The sequence below is a fragment of the Vulpes lagopus genome, chromosome 5 (assembly GCF_018345385.1).
Source record: "Vulpes lagopus strain Blue_001 chromosome 5, ASM1834538v1, whole genome shotgun sequence".
NCBI classification, from domain to species: domain Eukaryota; kingdom Metazoa; phylum Chordata; class Mammalia; order Carnivora; family Canidae; genus Vulpes; species Vulpes lagopus.
In genome coordinates, this window is record NC_054828.1 from 117,955,210 (window position 1) to 117,972,048 (window position 16,839).

General features: G+C 40.0%; 1 protein-coding gene and 1 long non-coding RNA gene across 4 annotated transcripts in view; one reads left to right on the plus strand and one right to left on the minus strand.

The window, feature by feature from the left end:
- The window catches only part of LOC121491140, a 65,426-nt gene extending 51,284 nt beyond the window's left edge, over nt 1–14,142 (minus strand). The window contains exon 1 of the long non-coding RNA XR_005987886.1: nt 13,528–14,142. This is a non-coding gene — a long non-coding RNA (uncharacterized LOC121491140). The remainder of the gene's footprint in view (nt 1–13,527) is intronic.
- Nucleotides 14,143–14,159: 17 nt separating this feature from the next.
- The window catches only part of LDAH (lipid droplet associated hydrolase), a 105,435-nt gene continuing 102,755 nt past the window's right edge, over nt 14,160–16,839 (plus strand). Inside the window, exon 1 of one of the 3 annotated variants that reach the window (XM_041755618.1) lies at nt 14,160–14,249. The gene's annotated coding sequence lies outside the window, so the exon portion shown is untranslated. Of the gene's footprint in view, nt 14,250–15,295; nt 15,420–16,721; nt 16,809–16,839 lie in introns of those variants that run through there. The other 2 variants (XM_041755621.1, XM_041755620.1) reach the window with 2 other exon arrangements.

Consider the following 16,839-nt stretch of genomic DNA (forward strand, 5'->3'; position numbering starts at 1 on the left):
GGGTATAGAGCAAAGGATTTTTCTGAAAGAAAAAGTTGTAACAGAGGAACTTTTCTGACAAAAGACTTGTCATCAAACAAATCATAGCTCTGACCACAAATGTGTCATAAAAGTAAAGACACAACTATAAACCTTTATAATTTAATTAGCAAAAATTGTATCCTAAGTTCCATAAATTTTACTTATACCAATTTTTGAAAAGATGTTTCTATATCATATCTAGGTGTACATGAAATATAGTATAGACTATATAAAGGTACATATGAAGGAATATAGATTATATACCTACATGTGTATGTATATATATCCAATACATGCCATAGCAGATCGTTGTGCTAGCTTATGCTGCAATAACAACTAAAAAGTCTTAGCAGTTCACAACAAAGATTTATCTCTTGCTCCCAATATATGTCCTTCACTGGTCGGCTGTACCTCTGTTCTACATCTTCATTCTGGGACCCTGCACAAATGAACAACCCCAATCAAGGACATACTGATTCTGGGCAGAGAGGAAAGAAGAACGTCAGAATCCTTCAATGAACCATCTGTTAATATGTCATTGTCTGAAACAAACCACCTAGCCAAGCTTGACACTAATGTGGCACCAAATACAACCTCTTAGTGGAAGGTCAGGAAATTATTGGCAATAACTTTATTGCTTAAAAGACTTCCTGAAAACGTATTTACCCAAACAATAGATCATTCAACTATCTCCTAACAGGACTATAGATCTCTCAAATGAGCAATCTGCTTGTTTATCAAAGGACTTTACTCATCAGGACATCAGAAGGATGGGATACAAGCAAAGCTCAAGGGAAAATTCATAGATAGAAAATGTATATTTACCAAAGAGACTAAAGTTAGGAAAAAAGAATGCCAAGGAAAGCAGAAGGGAAGAATCATAAATAAAATGTATTCAATAATGAATTTAAAAGGAGAAACATGCGAAACTATCATGTAAATCCAACAAATGCTTTCTCCAAAAATCTTAAAAATAGATTAACATAAACCATTAGGTCAGCTAATCAAGTGGGGGAAATGAGAGATACCACAAAGCACAATAATTGGAAATGATAATGGAATAACCACAAATACAGAGGAAACTGCAAGATTCATAAGCAACTATTTGGCTCAACTCTGAGTCAATAAATTTGAAAACCTGGATTAAAAGGATGATTTTAGGAAAATATAAATTATTGATAGTTCCAACACTACTTAAATTATTCAAGAGCATAGAAAATAGGGGATCCCTGGGTGGCTCAGTAGTTTAGCCCCTACCTTTGGCCCAGGGCGTGCTCCTGGAGTCCCGGGATCGAGTCCCACATTGGGCACCCTGCGTGGAGCCTGCTTCTCCCTCTGCCTGTGTCTCTCATGAATGAATAAATAAAATCTTAAAAAAAAAAAAAAAAGAAAGAAAGAAAAAGAAAAAAGAATGGGCAGGTAAGTGAATAAGCATAAGCATTACCAATAACATGTAGGGAGGTAGATCAGTAGATCACACCACAGTCAAGCACTGGATGCTACTGAAGAGGGGACGTGTGATCCACCCTATGTCTAACAGTTTGGATTAAGAAACAATTTGCTATCAGGATTCTAAAAGCACTGAGAAGACTAGGAATAGAACATATGGAAACCAAAACATCATGTGGATTTCCAATAAAGGCTATATTAGGGTCCATAGCCAGCATGCAAGTCCAAACGGACAGCATGATGAATGCCAAAGGCAGTTTTACCCAAACAGCATTCTATCAGGGTGGAGACTTGCCCAGGTTATATCATAGAGAACAAAGACTTCCTACACCCTGTGGAAAGGTAGTCCCAAGAAGAATACAGAGATGAGTTAAACATGTACAGTTAATTCTTCCAAAACTTACAGATCAGGCAAGTCATTTCACTTTCCTGGGGCAAATTGAGGAAGGGATTGAGAGAGGCCAGGAATGTTACACTTATTTAGATATTCCACCTTGGAAAGAAATATTGGGAGTGGAAAATATATTCTAGCTTTATTCTTATTATTCATTTGGTTTGACCATGAGTCTATGGTCTTAAGACCCATAAGGAAAGTCCTGTTCTTACCCTCAGGAGGTTATTGCATCTCCAACTGTTCGTTAGCTGTCCTGGGACTACTGCTGGACAAGATGGATTTCTCCCCCAGAAAGCTAGGAACTGGCTTAGAAAAGTACATTATGTAATAAATCCAAAACCATGCTGTCTTCAAGGCTGAAATTTTATTCTCCATTCTATTTTCTATCTTAATTTTTGTCTTAGTTGTGCTGCCTAAAACAGAAGTTCTGCAATCAGTTTAAATGACAATATTAAGGTACTCCAATGGTAAAACACAAATCTTTATGGTTGTTCTAGAAGCTCCAAATTGGAACCTTGAGGATGTAGTCAGCTAAATCCATTTTAAAGAAATTGAAAAATTGAATAAAGACTGGGTAGTAAAACGATATTGCAGAGCTATTGTTAATTTATGAGGTGTGATAATGGCAGTGGTGCTCTGTTCTTAAAAGTCCTTATCTCAACTGATGAATTATTGAAAACTACATCTGAAACTAATGATTTAGTATATGTTGGGCTAATTGAATTTAAATAATTTAAAAAGGTACTTATCTCAAAAATGTCTTATCTGTTAGAGACTCATACTAAAATATTCAAGGTTAATATAATATGATTTCAGGTACACACTTTTAAATGTTTCAGCAAAATAAAAGCAAACAAACAAAACTACAGTAATGAGAACATACTATAGACGAAGTAAGTGCTAAACTCTAAATATGTTCAAGGTATTTCAAAAGTCCAGGAGCCTGATTCTGCCTGGAAAAATGAGGGCAGTGCCATTTGAGTGTTGAAAGATGTGTAGGACTTTTCTGTCTATTTGGGGTAGAGTTACCAGGAAAAGCAAAAGCATTCTAAACAGAGGGTAGGTGATATGTAAGGGCATACAGGTTTGCAAGAGGATGTTGAAATAAACATGGAGGAACTCAGAGCAATTCTTCAGTAGAAAATGTGTACAACCCTAGTGAAAACATTTAAGGGAAAGAGCCTTATTTGTTTTGATTCTGCAGAACTGAGACTGAGCCAGCTTTTCTCCACTGGATCTTGCCATTTTAGACCAGTTAATTTTGTTAAATTATCTCCTCAGCTAGAATACCATTTTCTTTTTTCCGTTATGAAAATACCAGCTATCTTTCAAGATAGGACTCAAGAACTTCCTTCAGTTAAAAGCTCTCCTTACCCAACTTATAGTTCACTGATTTCCCCCTCTTCTGACTTGAAAGCAGGCTATTCAATGTGACACTGGATGGTGAGCTCATCTATGATACCAGGACAGTTTTATATGGGATAATCTCATCTTCTTGGCTATAAGAAGTTGTCTCTAGCCAAGCCTAGAACAATGCTTAAGATCTTATAGGACTCATCTGTGGGGCATTTCTCCAAACACAAAGAAAAGGCCAGATATGAGCAGTCAAAAGTTTATGCATCCACTCAATACCCACAGATGTTCTTTGGGGCTGATATCTCAGCTTTACCATCTAGGGGAAAAATCCTCCAGAGAGGGAAAGTGAATGTGATTCTCTAACCTTTCTGAAATGTTACAAAAATCTATACTATGATAACTAAAAGTCAAGATGCCCAATAACATTGGAATTTCAATATTTCTTTTAAATTCTTGTTTAACTTTGTCAATTTCAGTTAAGAATTCTAAAGAAAATCATGAATTAAAATGGAATTTAAGAATGGAATTGAACTCTGTTAACAATGTGACTACATTTAGTTTTCTAGGAACTAGACTATGAAAAGTAAGGCCAAAGACTCTTTTAAAGGTTTCTAAATCCTAGATGCAATAGTTTAACAAAGGGCAAGAGAATAATAAATATTTCAGTTCCTCTGTTGTGTGGTATTCAGGATCAGAGGGCAGTATCTCTGATGGATAATTCAGAGAGCTGAATTGTAGACCTGGGCCTCATTAAAGCTATTAAATATTAAAGTTTGGTTGGTTTAGGCTGAGTATAAAATGGCTTTGTGATTTTTTTAAGGCAACAACATACTGCATTTTTAAGCTATTAACTTTAAAAAACCAATGCACATGGCTAAGCCCAAAGAAAGCTAAACGAAAAAACATATATTAGCTGAGTTAACTGGCTTTCTCTCTGTCAAGACTGAATACATGTCAAAAGTCATATCAAACAAGAATGTTCAGCCAACAGCAGGATAAAGGTGCAATGAAGGGGAAATGTTTGGTGGAAGTAAGAGATGGCATAGTATTTTGGCAACAGCTAACACTCTGAAGTTTGAAATCTACCTGGCTAATATTATTCATTTACAAAACAGAAATGATCTAAGCCTTTATTTAGTTGGTACATTCCTATTGCTGCCACAAATTATCACAAATCTTTTTTTTTAATTTTTATTTATTTATGATAGTCACACACACACAGAGAGAGAGAGAGAGAGGCAGAGACATAGGCAGAGGGAGAAGCAGGCTCCATGCACCAGGAGCCTGACGTGGGATTCAATCCCGGGTCTCCAGGATCACGCCCTGGGCCAAAGGCAGGCTCTAAACCGCTGCTCCACCCAGGGATCCCAATGATCACAAATCTATGTCTTAAAACAACACAAATTTACCATCTTATAGTTCTGGAAATCAGAACTTCCAAGTCAACTACATTGGGCTAAAACCAGATGGTGGCAGGATTGTGTCTCTTCTGGAAGATGCAGGCGAGAACCTATTTCTTTGGTTTGTCCAGCACTTGGATACCTGCATTCCTTGGGTTTTATCTCCTTCCTGCATCTTTAAGCTAGCAGCCTAGCACCTTCTGACCTGTCTCTCTGACTAGGAGTGTTGCTTCCACCTTTACATTATCCCTTCTGATTCTGCCCACCTCCTATCCCGTCCCCTATGGCCCTTTGGATTACATTAGGTTTACCTGGATAATCCAGGATAATCTCCCCATCTGGAGATCCATACCACTTTTTAATCTCATCTGCAAAGTCCCTTTTGTATGAAAGGTAGAATATTCACAGGCTCCAGAGATTAGGACATGGACATCTTTGGAGAGCCATTTTTTAGTCCACAACAGTTCAATAAATGGATGATATGGAAGACATTTTGATTTATGAAAAATTCCATTCTTATTTTGCTGGGAAATTTCCATTAAAAAATAAGGAATAATTTATAAGAATAGCAATATGATTATCCCACAGAGACCTTGTTGAACAGAGCAATTAGTTTCTGAGGAATCCAATAAAATGAAAATATACAGTACTCTAAAGGGACATTCATGTGTAGCTAGTTCCAAGCTCTACTTTGGCTTTAATTTATATAGATAGTTGAATTGCATCTCCCATATTTTCTTATCCTCACTATTCCCTGCCCTGACATTAAAAGCTTCTTTATGATGTGGTTTCATTGAGGGGAATTAAGGGATCATATCAATGGATTAAACAAAATATTTGAGTTGCAGTTACATTATATATGGTGAATTACCTTGAAAGTCTTAAAAATATTATTTTAGTCTCTAACATATATGTATGTGTATGGTGTGTGTGTGTGTACATACACATACACATTGGTGGCCCAAACATCTAAATGTTGATGTTTGCCAGAGATTTTAAAAAGTCATTCTTTTATAAGGCCAGTGCCTCTGTAACGGCAATGCTATCAGTGAATAGTCCTTTGGCAAGAATTTCCAAATCTCACAGATCAAGTGTACTGGTCTTTAGAGCTATCTATCTCTTTGGGTCTCTGAATAATTAAATGCCAACTGAAATAGGATAGCTATAATATAGGAGTTAAAAATATGGCTTTGTCAGTGGTTTAGCTATTGATTTTTAACTTATGCTTAAGATAAATCATTATGTGGATCAGTTTTCTTGATCTAAGGTGTTTGAAAAAGATATTAATGTGGATCCCAGGGTGCACCAGAGCCATCTTACGGAAGCTGCATGAAGCAATTTTATGTTTACAAGCTTTTAGAACTACCTACAGTAAAATATTTACAAAGGAGAAAACTCATTATTAGAGCCAGTGGAAAACCACAATTCAAAAGTTACTGATATTTATGACTATTGGTTCTATCTCTAGAACATATATTGAGAATATCAAAATACCACTGACATTTTTCACAAAGCTGGAAGAAATAATCCTAAGATTTGTATGGAACCAGAGAAGACCCCAAATAGCTAAAGGAATGCTGAAAAAGAAAACCAAACCTGGTGACATCACAATCCCAGACTTCAAGCTCTATTGCAACTCTGTGATCATCAAGACAGTATGGTACTAACACAAAGAGAGTCGCAAAGATCAATGGAACAAAATAGAGAACCCAGAAATGGACACTCAACTCTATGGTCAACTAATCTTTGACAAAGCAGGAAAGAATATCCAGTGGAAAAAAGATAGTCTCTTCAATAAATGGTGTTGCAAAAATTGGGACAACCACATGTAGAAGAATAAAACTAGATCATTTTCCTATACCGTAACAAAGTTAAACTCAAAATGGATGAAAGACCTGAATGTGAGATAGGATCCATCAAAATCCTAGAGAACACAGGCAGCAAATTCTATGACCTCAGCTGCAGCAATTTCTTGCTAGACATGGCTCCAAAGGCAAGGGAAACAAAAGTAAAAATGAACAATTTTAGGACTTCATCTAGATTATAAAAGCTTCTGCACAAAAAAAGGAAACAGTCAACAAAACTAAAAGGCAACTACAGAATAGGAGAAGATATTTGCAAATGACATATCAGATAAAGGGCTAGCATCCAAGATCTATAACTAACGTATCAAACTCAACACCCCAAAAACAAATAATCCAGTCAAGCAATGGGCAGAAGATACAGACAGACATTTCTCCAAAGAAGACATATACGGCTAACAGACACCTGAAAAAATGCCTCACATCACTCGGCATCAGAGAAAGACAAATCAAAACCACAATGAGATACCGCCTCACACCAGTCAGAATGGCTAAAATGAACAAGACAGGAAAAAAAGATGTGAGGATGCAGAGAAAGGGGAACCCTCTTACACTGCTGTTGGGAATACAAGCTGGTACAGCCACTTTGGAAAACAGAAGGTAGGTTCCTCAAGAAGTTAAAAACAGAGCTACCCTATAATCCAGCAATTGCACTACTAGATATTTACCCAAAAGATACAAATATAATAATCCAAAGGGACGCCTACACCCCAGTATTCATAGCAGCAATGTCCACAATGGCCAAACTGGAAAGAGTGCAAATGTCCAACGACAGATGAATGGATAAAGAAGATATGGTATGTATATACACAATAGAATATTGGATAAAGAATATATGATACAATGGATAAAGAAGATATGGTATATATATATATATCTTCTATAGAATATATATATTCTGCTGGTATATATACACACAATGGATATGGTGTGTGTGTGTGTATATAAATACATATACATGTATATATATATATATATATACCACATACACACACACACACGCAAAATGGAATTATTACCAGCCTTCAGAAAGGATGAAATCTTACCATTTACATCGACATGAATAAAACTAGAGGGTATTCTGCTGAGTGAAGTAAGTCAATCAGAGAAAGACAATTATAATATGGTTTCACTCATATATGGAATGTAAGAAACAGTGCAAAGGATCATAGGGAAAGGGAGGGAAACTGAATGGGAAGTCATCAGAAAGGGAGAAAAACCATGTGCAACTCTTAACTATAGGAAACAAACTGAGGATTGATGGAGGGGAGGTGGGTGATGGGATAGGGTAATTTGGTGATGGGCATTAAGGAGAGCCCATGATGTGATGAGCTTTGGTTATTAAACACAACTGATAAATCATTGCACGCTACACCTGAAACTAAGTATGTACTTTATGTTGGCTAATGAATTTATATTTTTAAAAAAGAACACATATTCAGAATAAATTTTAGTTGTCTCCTATATTTAGAAAAAAAATTTCTTCTATTTCTTTGCTCTTTTTCTTCCTCACATTTCTTTTTACATAATCTTCAATCTCCATTTCCTATTTCAAAAGGGGTCTAACCAAGAGTTTCAACGTTCTGAGCAATGGAATAATGAGGAAGAAGAGAATATACTTTACTAGTAAGTACAGGACCTTCTAACATCTTTATAACATCCATCAGAAGTATTCTTTCTAGGACACCTGGGTGGCTAAGTGGTTGAGTGTCTGCCTTTGGTTCAGGGCATGATCCTAGGATCGAGTCCTGCACGGAGTCTCACTTTGGGCTCTGCGCAAGGAGCCTGCTTCTCCCTCTGCCTATGTCTTTGCCTCCCTCTGTGTGTCTCTCATGAATAAATAAATAAAATCTTGGGGGAAAAATGAAGTATTCTTTCCTATCATAAATATCTAAGTGTCACACCTTTCTCTGTTTCATCCTCATTGCTATTGTGGGCTCTCCATCCCTTCTGCAAAGTGTCCCCAGCTACTCTCTTACCTTCACTAAAGGGTCCTCAACATGTGTGGCAGTTTCCAGGAGTTGTTTTCATGGGTCCCTCCATAGCTTATCTGGGCCATATCATAAATACAACTATTTTTCTTCTCTTTCTCTTCATTGACATTGCCTATGAGATGCCAAGAGGCTCTGACACAACCTCCACAGCAAGTTCCTCCTTGTAAGGGCTGAATGTGATTAACAGTCCCCTGAAATCACTTCATGGCCATGGGACACTGTACAGAGGCTTCTCTGAGTTCAACAAGAGACATATTTCCTATATGTACTATAATCTGTCCCAGTAGTTCCTGAGGAGTACTGCCTTGGGATCCCAAAATCTCTCACAGATTATGTGGGAATATCACTTCTTTCTGCTTCCTGTTATAGTCTTTCTCTAAGACTCAAAAAACATGAATCCAAATGGATAGGGAAAAAAAGGAGACCATTTATCTGAGGTCATCATCTGAACTGTCTTGAAATTTCTCTTCTCCTTTTAGAACTACATAAAGCATTTGGCACAAAACTTGGCATATAGTAAATGTTCAATAAATATTAATTGATACAAGTCTCTCTCTCATTTTGGCCATTATATTCCTTAGAGTTCTATAATTAGCCTATTTACATAAGCCTCAATTTATGATTTGAAGCTTTCTTTCCATAAATTATTCCTTGCCACTCAGTCATGAAGTTAAATAATCAGAAAACTTTGCATTGCATCTTTTTGCGGACATTGCTTCATCAGTGAAACATGGAGTCAGCTCCTGAATGATTTTATAATGAGCCCCCAGGTGCCCCTGGAGTAGGTCAGCCACTGGCCAACAGCCAATGAGGTACAGTGACTGACCAATAAACACATGATTGAGTTCAGCCATGGGTTCTCCAGCCCCAGTGGAGCTTTGAGATATCTGCAGCTCTGCTCAGCCAGCTTGGCTGAGACCTCATGAAAGACTTAGAGCTAGATCCCCCATTTAATCTGCCTCTAGAGTCTTGACCCTCAAAAGGCTCTGTGGGATAATAAATATCTACAGTTTTAAGCTGCTATGTTTGAGGGTAATTTGTTAAGCAACAATAGGTAACCAATGCACTCCTCACCCTTGACTCATATCCTTTTAGTTCTGCCATCATTGTATATTAATGCATTTCATTTATTTGTGTTTCTGTGAGAGCAAGGGTTTTTCTCTCTGGATTGCCTTTGTGTCCTTGGTGCCTAAAAGAGTTTGGAATGTAATAGGTGGTCAATAAATATTGAATGAATAATAAGAGTCTAAAATTTTTATGTAAAAGGTCAAAGTGCTTCAATTTCATATACTGTTTTAAAATCAGTATACAATGGTCGAATTTTTATAGCCACGTGTTTACAGGAGACACCCTTGTGGAATGTTTGCCTACTCACTATAACCCCCTTTACTGTAGTAGAGAGCCCCTCTGTATAAGATACAATATGACCCCTAGCCCTTTCATTCATCATTGGACAACTGCTAGAAGCCAGACCCAAACTGAGCCAATCAGAAATTATCCCCCAAGTATTTGGAATTAAAATCAAGAGAGGAGAAGAAAGAGCCCAGGCAGCCTATATAGGCTACATTTTACTGCCATAACAACACCAAAAATAACAACAAAGTGCATTTCTTCCTCCCATTTGTTCATCACAGGATGATCAGTAGGCTTTATACAACAGCAGCTACTCAAGGATACCAGCTGTTGGGACAGACACCATCTTGAATGTTGTCATCACATTGTCAAAGAAAACGGTGACGGAGGATCTCACATAAGGAATCAACTGCTCAACCTGGCAGGGACATAACATTTTTCTTCATAACTCATTGGACAGAACTATTCACATCTTCTGGTCACGCCCCTCCTCCCACCCTCCCCTGAACTATAAGGGAAGTACCTTCCTAGCAAGTGCCTAGAAGGTGGAAAGCAGAAACTATTTGAACAGCACCAACAACTCTTCAACCTACAACATAGATTGCATGAGCTGTAAACAGCCATATTCTGTCATGGAGCCTGAGGACCAAAGAATGATAACAAAACAGATGCCCAGAGAGAAGTGAAGTCTAGAGAGAGAATCCTGCCTTGGTTCTCAGCTGTTTGTTTTTTTCTAGATCCTGTTTCAACTTTGTACTCAGATCTGGATGCATTCCTGTCCTTGGGGTGGGAAATCAATAGTTCTGTGTGGGATATGTTAACTTTGAGATGCCTATTTAGCTTTCAAGTGGAAATGTTAGGAAGGTTGTCTAGTCTATAAGCCTGGAACCCATGGGAACAGTTTAGGCTGGAAATGTGACTTCAAGAGTAACCTATAAATGGTATTTAAAACTATGGGGAAGGAGAGGAGTGTTTAGATAGAGAAGTGCTCTAGGATACGAGTCAGCTAGTATTAAAGGACAATATGGAGGTTCCTCAAAAAATTAAAAATAGAACTACTATACGATCCAGGACTCAAACTACTCTATATTTACCCAAAGAATATAAAAACCCTAATTCAAAGGGATGCATGCACCCTTTTGTTTATAGCAGCATTATCTACAATAACCACATTATGGAAGCAGCCCATGCGTCTATCAATAGAAGAACAGATAAAGAAGAAATAGTATTATATACAATGGAATATTACTCAGCCATAAAAAAGAATGAAACCTTGCCATTTACAACAACATAGATGGAGCTAATGAGTATAGTGTTAAGTGAAATAAGCCAGTTGGAGAAATACTGTATGATTTCACTCACATGTGGAATTTAAGAAACAAATGAATAAAGGGAAAAAATAAAAGAGACAAACCAAGAACAGAATCTTAACTATAGAGAACAAACAGATGGTTACCAGATGGGAGGTGGGTAGGTGAGGATGGGTGAAATAGATGATGGGGATTAAGAAGATAGGTGTCATGATGAGCGCTGAGTAATATGTGGAATTGTTGAAATGCTATATTGTACACCTGAAACTAACAAAACACTGCATGTTAACTACACTTGTATTAAAAATGTTTTAAATAAAATAAAGAGGTCGCACCTGAGTGGCTCTGCTGGTTAATCACATGCCTTCGGCGAGGTCATGATTCCAGGGTCCTGGGATCAAGCCCCTGGGTTGGGCTCCCTGCTCAGTGAGGAGTCTGCTACTCTCCCTCCCACCTCCAGGGGAGGTGCATACCTCTCCCTCTGCTGCTTGTGCTTTCTCTCTCTCTCTCTCTCTCATGAACAAACAAACAAACAAATATCCAAAAGAAAGGGAAGACTGAACGAACACAGCGGATGAGAAGAATGCAGGAGTTACCTTCGACTACATTTTCTGGCTGATTTCTTACCATTTAGGACAGCTCAGATGCTTCCTTGACTGTCCAACCTAACTGACCCACTCTCCTTCACATTGTAATTTACTTTTCTTTTTTATTTTTAAAGACTTATTTTAGAAAGTGAGTGAGTGTGTCTGTGCATGAGTGGAGAGTAGGGGGAATGACAGGGGAAGAGGGAGAAAGAAAATCTCACGCAGACTCCCCATCGGAGTACAGAGCCCAATGCAGGGCTTGAACTCATGACCCCAAGATCATGACCTGAGCCAAAACCAAGTTATATATTTAACTGACTGACCCATCCAGGCACCCCCACCATTTAATTTTCTTTTATTACTTTCTTATTTCCTACTTTCTAATTCATTGTCTATGTATTGTGGAGTTTTTATATATCTTTTTTTCCACATTGGTTTTCAGGTGTGACAATACAAGTTCACCTAGAACACATGCCAAATGGATCCTACAGGCCTCACAGGGCGCTATTTGAGTGGAATCATTTAAACACAGATTTACAGAATGCTCACCGTGTCTCAGACCCTTTTCTAGACCTAGGGAATACAAAGATATAAGAAGGAAGGAGTACTTGTTCTCTGGGATCTCACAGTCTGATGCTGGAGACAAATAAGCACCCTAACAGAAGAACATAAGTATCACTGATATAGGTCTCCACCTTGGGGCACCAGCAAATGCCATGCCAAGGTGAATCTTGCATGATGTGTTAGTGTTAGAGATGACGGAAGGATTAGGAAAGGGAGAGAGAAGAACAATCCTGCCAGAGAGAATAGTGTGCACAAAAATATGAAAGCTTTGCTGAAGAGAGTATGGGCATTCAAGAAACAGCAGAGAGAATGCATGGAAAAGAATGAGGCTGGGGCACCTGGGTGGCTCAGTTGGTTAAGCTTCTGCCTTCGGCTCAGGTCATGATCTCAGGGTCCTGGGATGGAGTCCCGCATCCCGCTCCCTGTTCAGCAAGAAGTCTGCTTCTCTCTTTCCCTCCCCTATCTTGTTACACACTGCTCTCTCCCTCAAATAAATAAAAAAAAAATTTTAAAGAAAAAACAATGAGGCTGCTGCAAGTAACCCAGGTGTAGAATAAGTGCTTCACCACAAGCAGAGGTGGTGGGAACTCATCCAAGCATTATGCCCTGTACAGAGTTGTAGAACCCAGCTCTGCCAAGCAACCTTGGGCAAGTTAATTTCTCTGTGCCTTATTTTATCCTGCAAGTAAAAATGGGGATAATAATAGAGTAGCCATCAGCCTAGAAAGATTTTTTTTTTAAATGATTGAACTCAAAATAAATAAATAAATAAATGACTGAACTCCCTCAGTTAAGTTTTCTGGCTTATTTAATGAAATGCACCGCAAAAGCATTCACAAGCCCTGAAAGAAAGCCTGCATTAGTGAATCCTGTTCATTGAGATGCATACATTGAGTTGTGCATTAGTAATGCAGACCTTTAAATTGAACACCAATAAAAATTAATTAAAAAAAAAACTGTGAAGACAAAAAAAAAAAAAAAGTAATGCAGACCTTGAACATACGCAATGCCATGCAAAAGAGTCACTCATTTATTAATTTTGTGGATTTGTGTTTCTAGACTCTACGGTCACGGGTTAATAGTGACCTCACTGGGCTGCTGTGAGGATTTAAAAATGAGTTAATTCATTAAAAAAAAAAGTCTTGGACCTTAAGAGGCTTTTTCTAAACCCATCGTGTTAACTGTTGTATTTAAGGAAGTAACACTGAAAAGCCGAGAGGAAATGAACGAGCGGTACCAGTCTATGCCGGACAAGCGGTTGGAGGGTGGGGTCTATCCCGGAGAAGCTGAATACCAAAGGATGAAGGCGCTTAGCCGTGGCTGAGTCGCTGCCTTGCCGGTCCACTCCCTGCTTTCCTCCTGGCCCACGTCGCCTTCGCTCCCGCGCTGCTGCACCGATGAACGCCGCTCACCTCCTACGTGCCAGGTACTCGGGATGCAGCAGTGCACAAGGCCACTGTCACCTTTGTCTTCATGGAGGTTGGGTGCCTTAAGCTCGACATACCTCTGGAACCGACATTTCCCCACATTTTGCTAAAAGTGCGGAGTGGCCCAGGCGGGCCGTCGAAATGCTAACGGACAAGGTCACCTGAGAATCAACTTTCCTGGGTGTGTGGCAGAGGAAGAGATGGAACCATTAACGGAGGAAGGGAAACACGAGCATGGAGAACGGGGCACAGCGGAACAACCGGAATAAGAGGAGGGTGACGTTCAGGTGGCGGGGAGGACAGGGCTCCAGCGCAGCTACACCCCCCCGGCCGCCTCGCCGCCCCGCGAACACGTACCCCACGCGCCCGGCTCCAGGAGCTCCCAGCCCTGAGCACGTCGCGCGTCGAAAGGGACCGCCTCCGCGGCGCGACGCGGCGCGGCGCTCTGACGTCAGGGTAGGCGGGACTTCCGCTCCCGGTGACGTCTAAGCAGGAGCGTTGCGGCAGAGCCCGCTGCTTTCTAGGCGGACAGGTGAGGTCCTGTCCGCAGGTGGCGGGGACGGCTTTGCGCGAGGCCTGGCGGGCAGGCCGGCCCGTGGGAGCCTCGGTGGGGCTGCCCGCATTGGCGGCGCTGCGCGGCCCGCGGGGGCGTGAATGACCGTGCTGCGACCGCTCGGGATTCAGAACCACCTTGGCGCTGCCCCGGCGCTCGCTGTCGTGGGCGCAGTAGCGAGCCGCTTGTACGAAGTGCAGCCTGCAGCTCGTCGGGCGGCCTGTAGCGGCCCCTTTGGGGGGTAGGGGCCAGGATCTTGGGCAACTGACCGCCAGGAGGAGGGGCCAGGAGGGGCCAAAATCTGGGTCGGGGGGACTCCAGAGATCAGAGTTCTTCTAGCTGGCCCGCCCTTGGCTCCGTGCATCGCTGTCTCCCCACCTGTCCCATCGGCGGGGTCACCAGAGGCTCTTTTGGTTGGATCTCAGGTTTTCCCATAGGATCAGCCTCCTCCCCCCACGCCTCTCCCAAATTTGTTAACAGCAGGAACCCTTTGAATTGACGCCCCCCCCCCCCCCGACCACATGCTTGACGTTCAACCTTAGTCGCTCAAGTATTTTTAGTTTTCTGCAGCGACCCACTGGGGACCTCAGCTCAAGGTCATGAGCTCCGGGCTCCCGAGCTCGGCGTGGAATCCGCTTGAGATTCTCTCTCTCCCCCACCCTCTGACCCACCCCCCCGCCCCCCAAGTCTTTCTCTCTCTAAAATAAATAAAACCTTTAAAAAAAAAAAAAAGTATCTCTCGGTGGCACCAAGGTCAGAACGGAGCTTGTTCCCTTGAATTTACAGTACGGCATGTTGTGGGGGGACCTTTGAGGCTTTCAGTTGCCTCTAACCACTTGCCCTGCGTTGTGGTATTTTTTTGGAGGGCGTCTGTGCCTCGGTTTTTCTCATCTGTAAAATGGGATACATTAGTGTATCTGTTAAGATTGCTTTGTTAATCGAGGTAGTTCATACAGCACTTAGAACAGTGTTCAAAGCACTCGTGGAACAGGAGCTGTTTCAGATTAACACACCCATGCCCACAGCTCTCCAGGTGATCTTCCCAGCTGGCATCCAGTGCTCACACTGCTTTACAATCAGCCTTCGCCCTGAGGCCTAAACTCTCACCCTTGGGTTTCCTGTTTTTCCACACCAGGCAGGATGATACAGGTATTCGTTTGATTCATAAATTCATTTCTTCTTCAGGAGTAGTAACCTGACACCTGCTTTATGTCTGGTATGCCAAACACTGGAAGAGTTCATAGTCTAAGGTCCGTGACCAGTTCTCAACCCACTTTCGTTCTAAGAGCAAAGCTCTATAGTGAAAGAGATAAACCCAGAAAAGTTAGGAAAATCTCTGGAATCTTTACTCATAAAGGCTTGTATGGGTTTTTTGGTTTTTTTTTTTAAGAACTTCTTTCTTAAACCATAAATGGAAATACCTCTTTTGGATTTTTTTCTTCCATTTTTTCACCTAAAGGTGAAGAAGGCCTACAGACCTAAAGCCCCACTTTCCAGCATAGGTATATAGGGGGCAATCAAAGCAACACAGTAGGTGCTCCTCTGAAACTGGTGTTTATTTTGATAACTTTGACCTTTGTAATAGGTGATTTTCTTTTTCTTTCCTGAAAAGCCCATCCTCTTCTCATTGTCTCATTTCTATTATTACTATACTTAGAACTAAGTGCTAATTCTGAAATCTACTTTAAGTATACTTCAAAGGAAAATTGGTATATTACTTTCAATAAGTGTATTTAATATATAAATAGAGAAGTTCATACAAATTTGTAAAATTCTTGGTTTTCGCTGATGTTCAGAAGCTGAAAACTGCTTTCTGGGACAATAAAAAAAGTTATTTTGTGTGTGATTACAATTTGTAATTGCTTTCTGGGACAATAAAAAAATTATTTTGTGTGTGATTACAATAATAGTTGGTGGCTTAAAACCCGCAAAGGAGTTATGAAAAAAAATTTTTTTTTTACTTTTTCAAGAAAAGATAATTCTGCAAGTTCATCATGAGTATAGCATGTGCTTCATGAAGTTTTGGTACTTCTGCAGTGGGGATGATAGACTTTGTATTCATCATATAAGCTTCTTCTGACCCAGTTAAACAGGTTGAGAAGAATCTCACTGGAGGTTAGTATGCGGTCATTAAAATATCAAAATTAGTTGAAATATAAAAGTTGTAAAAAAAATATAAAATTGCTGGTTTCATGACCACTTATCAAGGAAGAGCAAGAGACTGTTGCACAGAATTTTGGTATAATGTGCATCATGCCCATTCCTTCTTTGACTTTCTCCTATAATATGCTATCTTTTTGGGTTCTGTAGTACTGCATAAAATTTCAGAGTGATATGTGACTGGGAAGTATTGGAGTAGGAGTCAGAAGACTATCGAATTGATTTTACTATTTTAAAGCCCTATAACTTTGGACAAATAATACTACATCAGTTGTACTGCCTATTTTGCAGCCATTGTTAAGGTCAGAAGAGAAGGATGAGAATGTACTTCACAAAGGAAAGGAACTACAAAAAAAGAACGTGGTTTTGTTGCAGTTGGTAAGATGATCATCACATCAACATAGAAAAT